Raw genomic sequence first — 8,301 nt, 5'->3', positions numbered from 1 at the left:
TAACTCGATCACCGCTCCGGTTCAGTGTGAACGGGGTGTGACAGTAGCCGTATCCTAAAGCACATATCTTATGCCAAGAGTGAGATTCGTGCCGAGGGTCGAATTCTGTCAAAATCCCACTTGTTGGCCAAGTTTTGGCCCTCAGGTGGGCGCATCCACCCACTTGAGTGACCCACCCATGTGATTGCTTAGTTATTTTAGGGAATATAAATAACATTTAAATTTTCCTTTTTCTTTTCTCATTTATGACACTCGGACGTTGGTGAGAAGAGTAAAGAGGAGAGAAAAGAAGGGAAAGAAGAGGAGAAGAGAAGGAAGAGGAAGAAGAGATGGATTTCAGCGGCGTCGAGGCTTGATCTTCCCATTCCGACGCCGGAAGAGTGATCTCCAACGATAGATATACGTCTAGAGGTGAGCAAAGGTTGGGTTCCTTAAGCTTTCACCATACCCAAGTAAAACCCTTGATTTGGGTAGCGTTTCTTGAGGTCTTGTAAATCCCCCTTGAGATGATGAATCTAAGGTTTAATAGATGGTCTATGTGTTGATTTTGAAGGATTTGAAGAAGGGTTTCCACGGTTGCAAGAGCATTGGTGAATGGAAATGATTTTGGGGTTTTGAAGGAGTTCTTGAGCAAAAAAGGTAAAATGACTTTCCATTCCTTAAATCTAACCTAGATCTAGGTTAGAACCACCTTAGGAGACCTTGAATGTGTGGAGAATGGGTTTGGAAGAGCCCCATTTGATTCCCCAAAGGTTGGGGAAGGTTTCAGGTGAAAATGGCATTTCCCGCCAAGACCGGTGGGCCATTTGGCCCGCCTGTGGGCACCCGCCTGAGAGGGCAGGACCCTCGGGCCCAACCGGTGGGCCAAACCAGCGGGCCGATCGGCGGGCCACCCTGCCCGCCAGTCTTAGCAAGACCCTCGGGCCCAACCGACGGGTCAGACCGGCGGGCCGACCGGTGGGCCGACCTACCCGCCGGTCAAGACCTGTGGGTCTGACTGGTGGGTCAGACAGGTGGGCTGTCCGACCCACCCGAGAGGCTCTGAACATGATTTTTTACGTCCGATTGGACCCAAAACGGACATGTGACCTTTTAGGATTCTAAACATGATCTTGTCATTGGATCGTGTTAATCTTGATCCCAAAATGGTGAAATACTAACCCTGCTCACTCATAATAGGTTCACCAAATCTCACGCTTCTCGCACCGGATCTGACCCGTATCGAGCGTGAGTCCTTGTACACTACAGGTAAGTGGGGAGAGGACGTTTAGCCTTGTTTCAAGACATTGTTTGGCATTTATTTAAATTGTATCTAGACTACCATGTCATCATGAAAATGTTATGTAGATTAACCATCCTCATATATTGTGCTATGGGTGTTGTGTTTATTTCTAAATGCCAAGTGATGATATGCTTATGTGATGATTGTTGAAATCATTGTGCATGATGCATTAATAGACCAGATGCCGTAGTCAGCTTGGAAACGAGTGCATTGGTGGCCCGTAGTATGGGACGCGGTGGCACTATGCAATCGTACTATTGTCATATAGGAGCATGCGGTTTAGGATTATCATTTTCCCGTGCTACGACCCTTCCCAATAAGGGTTAAGGTGTTGGGTTACCATTTGGGTGGAAGCAGTGGTCGCGGTTGTCGGGTCACTGTGGCGGTTAGACATTACGCCCGGTTTGTCATTAGGACAATCGGCAACCCTGGTGGTATATTCAAGAGGGCCAATCGTACTGCTTTTAAATTGCTGGAGTCAGCACCTTTAATTTTCAGTCATTTACTTTATGTTGAGAGCCTGTGGTCGGCATGTTTTATTTTTTCGAGTACTCACGGTGGGCCTTCTTCGACAGCCCTATGGGCGTATCGCGGGATGGAGTTCGCAGCTCGTACCCGGAGTATACGCGCACTGTGGTTGTAGTAGCACTAAACCAAAGACTTAATAATGTTGCTTAGGTGGATGTGATTAAAAATGTATTGCATAGCATATAGTGCATAAGGTTGTGATTTGTTGTGTGGACTGCTGTGTGGTCCATCTTTCCACTTATTGAGCTAGTGAGCTCATCCCACGTGTGCACCTCTTTTAGATGATTTTGCAGGTCATCCATCTGAAGAGCACGGGCCGGGTCCCACAGTTGAGTTCCCTGAAGAGGATTGGTGGGCCCCTGAGGAGTTAGAGCACGACACTGATTGCTCGTGCGAGAGTTGTGCAGCGGGACCACAGTTTTGATGCCGAGCTGAGCTCTACCTCCTGATACCGAGCTGAGCCTTGTTCTGATGCCGAGCTGAGCTCTATCTTCTGATACCGGGCTGAGCTCTACCTTTTGATACCGAGCTGAGCCCTACTTATATTACCGAGCTGAGCTGACTCTCTGATTTTTTATGATTCCTTTTGTGTACTTGATATGTGAATTGTACTCTTATTGTGTAAATATCATGCCTTCGGGCCCACATGTACTTAACTATTGTATTACAATTCGGGTATCAAGTATTATGGGAATATTCACAGGTAAACCAAGTCTTCCGCTGAACTGATGAGCACTTTCTTAGTTGTGTGTATGCTGTTTTGGAATACTGTATCAGATGATCCTGGCAGGTTTGGGTTAACCGGTGTTAACCCCGTCACTGGCCCGGTTCTGTGTGAACGGGGTGTGACAACATCTGCCAGTTGATAGTCAGATCTTACAAAAGGAATACAAATAAGACCTTGCTTTAGCTTCTCCTTGATGAAGTTTGTCAATCTCGATATGCTTTGTGTGGTCATGCTGAATGGTGTTATGAGAAATTCTAATAGTTGACTTCTTGTTGTAGTACAAGATCATAGGCATTGGAACCAGCACACCCAATCTTTCAATCCAAGGTAGCTCGCAAATACTATGCATCATGTCGAAACTCTGTTTTTTGCATTGGATTGGGCCACTACTGCCTGCTTCTTGCTACTCCATGTGACAAGGTTACCACCAACATAAGTACAAAATCCTAACATGGATCGTTGATCCTATAGAAAGCCAGCCCAATCAGCATCTGTATAGGCCTCCACCTGCATATGATCAGATTAGGAGAATATAATGCCCTTCTCTGGAGCTGATTTCAAGTAGTGGAGAATGCGGAAAACTGCCTCCATATGAAAAGAGTAAATATCATGCATGTACTGACTCATCAAATTGATTGCATGGGTGATGTCAGGTCTAGTATGGGATAAGTAGATGAGTCGCCCAACTAGCCTTGGAATCAACCTCTATCAGCTGGATCACCATCCTTGCTCCTTAGGTGACCATTAACCTCAAGAGGGGTATCTGTTGGTTTGCACCCTAACATTCCAGTCTAAAAGAGGAGATATAGAGTGTACTTTCACGAAGAGAGAAATACACCACTAGTAGAACAGGCCACCTCATATGTCAACTTACGCAGATCTTTAATTTTGAACTCTTTACCTAGTACATCTGCAAGTTGGATATTTCATCTTCATCACTCTCAGTAACGACTTATGTCATCAACATATACAATGAGGATAGTAATCTGATCACCTACTCTTTTGATGAATAGAGTGTGGTCAACATTATTTTGCTTGTATCCCATTGAAAATATAGTCCTGTGGAAGTAACCAAACCATACTCTGGGAGACTGCTTCAGCCCATACAATGCTCTCTTCAGTTTGCATACCTTCCTTTGAGTCTCATTGCTGGAATAACCTGGATGGATGTTCATGTACACTTCTTTTTCAAGTTTTCTATGAAGGACAACAAATGAGATAGCAACTCGAATGGTGTTCATCTTGGCATTAAGTGCAAACGTTTCCTAGTAGTCCATAGTTCCATTGCCTTTTGCTTGACTGTAAACACCCATTTGCATCCCACTGACTTCTTATCAGGTGGAAGAGATATCATTTCCCATGTGTCATTCTTTCCAAGTTCCGTCATTTCTTCATTTACAACACTTTCCACTGTGGCTCTTCAAAAGCTTCCTACTAGTTCTGAGGATAGAAGTAGAGGATAAAGAAGACAAAAAAGCACGATAGGAAGGAAATAGGGAGTTGTAAGACACAACATTGGAAATAGGATGTTGAGTATAGGTCCTACTTCGTTTACAGACAACAATGGGAAGATCAATAGACGGATCAATGACAATAGAAGGAAAGAGATTACTTGACGGGATTTTAGACTTTGGTGGAGAGGACGATTGGCCAGGTATAGTGGCAGCCCCTCTTCAGTCCCTCTGAGTAGATTTCGGCTCCCCCTGAATAGGACTCTCTGGCAGCCCCTTTTCAGCAACAATCTCCTTCTCTTTAGGAGTGGAAGGAATACTAACATCAAAAAAGGCAATCAATAGCCCCTCTTCACCTACTGCACCGATCTCCCCCTGAGGATGTGCCAGTGTAAGATAGTAGGCCTCTGTCTCATGGCAGACCACATCCATTGTGACTAGTATATGCTGAGTAGGGGGTGATAGCACTTGTAACCCTTCTAAGTGGGCTAATACCTAAGAAATATACACCGGAGACCTCGTGGATCGAGGTTGCCATGTGGATGATGATTACGGGCAAAACAAATACAACCAAAAACTTTAGGAGGAACCACAAAAGAGGTAGACCCAGTAAGGACCTCAATGGGACTGCGAGAGTCCAATACACGGGATGGCATCTTATTGATAAGGTATGTAGCAGTGAGGACAATGTCACTCCAATTCTGTGGTGGGACATGCATTTCAAACATAATAGACTGATAACCTCCAATAAGTTTCTATTCTTTCATTTTGCAACTCCATTTTGAGGTGGGGTATCCACATAACTGGTTTGATGGAAAATTCCATTAGCGGCCAAATAAGACTGAAAGGAACCTTCCCCATATTCCGTTCCATTATCAGTGCGTAACACTTTTATCTTAGCATCATACTAGGTCTGAACCAATCTGTGAAAACCTATCTTATGGTACAATAAATAAATCCACGTAAGCTGAGTATGTCATTCAATGAAGTTAAAAAACCAATGGTATCTAGACACAGAAACATGACGGGCACGGCCCTATACATCAGAATGTATCATTGAAAAACGAACAGTGCTTCTATTATCTAAACTAGAATAAACACTTCGAGTTGCAAAAAAAAAAAAAAAAAAAACTGAGTCGGATTACATTTCTTAAATAAAGCAGGAAAAATCCTAAATAAAGTCCCAAAGGGGGGATGTCCTAAACAACGTTACCACCCATGTAACTCGAACAAAGCTGAAGTAGAAACAATGTGATGAGCCTGAGTAGAGTGAACTGTGGGGAGATGCACCATCGAGCTAGTGGAGACCACCACTCACTTTACAACTGCCAATTGTTGCTTCTGTCCCCAAGTCATGAAAGAGACAATAACAAGGGAAAAAGTAACTTTGCAGTTCAAGTCCCTAGTGATACTACTAATAGATAAGAAGTTAGTGGAAAAATTGGAAACATGCCACACAGAAGAAAGAGGTAACAGGGGGGAGCAATTCTCATCCCAGAAAGAGATGAGAGGGAACCATTAGCAGCCTTAACTTTATTTTACCTGAAGAGGGACTATACTTGGAGAAATAACCGGGAGACCTTGTCATGTGATATGTTGCACTAGAGTCAATAATCCAAGGATGGGACACAACAGATGCACAATGACCACCAAAAGAGATACCTGAGTGAGCAGAGTGGACTTAAATGTAACTGGCAGGGACACTGCAGCAGAGGTAGTGGAGGATGAGGGTTCCATCCTGGTCATTCTATGGTGCAGAAGAGATATCTGATCCTGTGAAAAGAAGCACCAGTAGGGGCAGCAGAATCTGGAACATCAAAGGTCAGACTGGTTTGCCTGAGACTGCTTCGAGCGTCCATGACCCTAGCCACACCCACGGGAATTGGCTGGTTGCCCATGGAGTTTCCAGCAGGTTTCCTTGGTGTGTTGTTCCTTACCACAATTGTCACAACACTAGTTCCCTCTCAGCAGGAGAACGATCACTGGGTTTAGTTGTACCACCATGAGACTGAGATCCTATACCTTGAACCGAAGATAAGGCAGAGCGCTCCTATAGGACAGATGGAAGCATAGCAGCACCCCTAATGTCTTTAGACTGAACGATAAGCTTGCTCCAAAGTAGGAATTGGATCACGATTAAGAACATATGCCCAAATCTGATCGAACTCTGGATTCAAACCAGCCAAGAAATCATACACCCAGATCATGTCTTCCCTCTTCTTGAAACCAATGACATCCGTGGGATAGGCAGGACAATAGGTCTCGTAATAGTCTAATTCCTACCACATACCACACAACTCAGAGTAGTACTATGTAAGGGTAACCTTCTTCTGTGTGGCGCCACAAATTTTCCGTCGTGTCTCAAAGCATTGGGTATTGTTTCCAACATGCAAATACGTGTCGTTGCCACCTCCCATATCATAGCAGCAATATCCAGCAATAAATATCCTAGAGCAATGGAAGGGACCATTGAGTTAAGCAGGAATGACATAATTAAATGGTTGGAAGCTTCCCATTTGTCCTGGGAAGGACCAGCAGTAGTAGGGCATACAGTTTTACCGGTGAGATACTCGAAGAAGCCGTGGGAACTAGCTGACAGGAAAGAGGATCTGGACCACATCAAAATTACTCCAATCCAACTTGGTGGAGTTGGCTGGTAAGGAAGGGTAATCACCATGGGAACCACGACCCCCTCCGTCCAAAACGAGAGATGTAGCTGACTCATCCAACGCTGCCATAGTAGCTGATCTCAAAAAATTACTTGGGGTGACACAATCTGAAGCAACCAAGTGCATACAATAACTTGTAGATTTAGGGATCTACAAAAAACATCACAGATCTAACATGGAGAGACTAACAAAGTGCCGACGGTGGGATAAACTCACCACCGAGGGCAAAAAGGTAGCAGCCCAAAGCGAGAGAGAGGCGAGAGGTGAGACAGAGAGAGATGAGAGGAGTGAGAGAGAAAGAGGTGAAAGGGTGGGGCTGCGCTGCACTGCGCTGAGATATTGGTGGTGATGGTAGGTCATGGGGCAGCAAGAAGGGAGGCGATGATGGTGGTGGTGATCGATGGAAGCTTTAGGGTTTTGGGGAAATCCCAATATGGATCTCAAGCTTTGATACTATGTTGATTTGGGGAATTATGACTTGTGTCCCAATTGATACCAACCCTCCTTTATTTATAATAACTGAGATATGAGTACAGTACATTTCTGCCCCTATGAGCCATTCTACCCTTATACCCCTATTACCATATTACTACAGTAACATACAAGATTTGTAATTTCTTTCAGTAGATCATTTGTTCTTATCTACATAATTTGTGTACAATTTTTGCTTAATGTTTGAGTCTGATTGGGAGATTGTTACTGCTTGTTTACTTTCTTGCTGCGGCTTCACTTCTTCTAATTTGTGATGCTTCGGGTTCCACCTCACAAATTCTCAAAGTTCAATATGGGGCTCAAGCCACTAATGTTGCATAGCTTTGCCTCCATTGTTCTTTGCTTTTGTTGGAATTTTCAGAAAGACCATTACTATTGCTCATTGATGTCAAGGGCCCCATCCTAGAACAAACAGTGCAAAGGGTGAGATCATTGCTCTTCATTTGGTCAGCAATACTATTGTGATTAAGGAATCAACTATATGATGTAGAGGCAAGGATGAAAGTATCGGTATCGGTCGACCAAAATTAAGATACGTACCGGAGGGTATCGTATCGCATCGGAGATATGCTAAAGATACACATATAAATGGATAGGAAACACTTTTTATACACTTTTGCATAAAAATAAATAGTTAAAAAAGCTATATATAACATGTATTATGCATAAACACTAAATTGAGAATATCGCACTAAGAATCCAAGGTTTGTAGTTGTCCCATAAATGTAAAATCCTTGTTCGCAACCTTGATTTCCACTTTGGTTAGAGAGAAAAAATGGCTAGCAGCAACCTTGACCCATCTTGGCCATTATATGACCGTAGCGCACTATATCGGTCGATACATACCAAAACGTACATTTCACTTCGATTTTTTATTTTCCATAGAGTATTGGTACGTATCGGAGCATATCGATATGTATCGTAGGATACATATCAATACAAAAGGATTTTAAAATTCAATATATTGTATAATAAGGACCGATACGGTACGATACGTACCGATACTTTAAACCATGTGTAGAGGTGAATATTTACATATTAGACTTGATATGCATTTGTAAATGGGGCTTTGCCACTTTTTTATTTTTATTTTTCTGTATAAGGCCTCTAACATTTCGCACAATCCTCCATTGCTCCTTCCCTCCCAACCAC

At 43.5% G+C, this 8,301-nt stretch overlaps 1 protein-coding gene across 1 annotated transcript in view; it reads left to right on the top strand.

Moving 5' to 3' along the window:
- The window catches only part of LOC122089215 (ER lumen protein-retaining receptor), a 21,569-nt gene that overhangs the window by 9,745 nt on the left and 3,523 nt on the right, over positions 1–8,301 (top strand). The gene's annotated exons all lie outside the window — the stretch shown is intronic.

The sequence above is a fragment of the Macadamia integrifolia genome, chromosome 9 (genome assembly GCF_013358625.1).
Source record: "Macadamia integrifolia cultivar HAES 741 chromosome 9, SCU_Mint_v3, whole genome shotgun sequence".
Classification (NCBI taxonomy): Eukaryota; Viridiplantae; Streptophyta; class Magnoliopsida; order Proteales; family Proteaceae; genus Macadamia; species Macadamia integrifolia.
The sequence above is the reverse complement of the archived record's forward strand: the minus strand, read 5'-3'. Positions and strand labels throughout refer to the sequence as shown.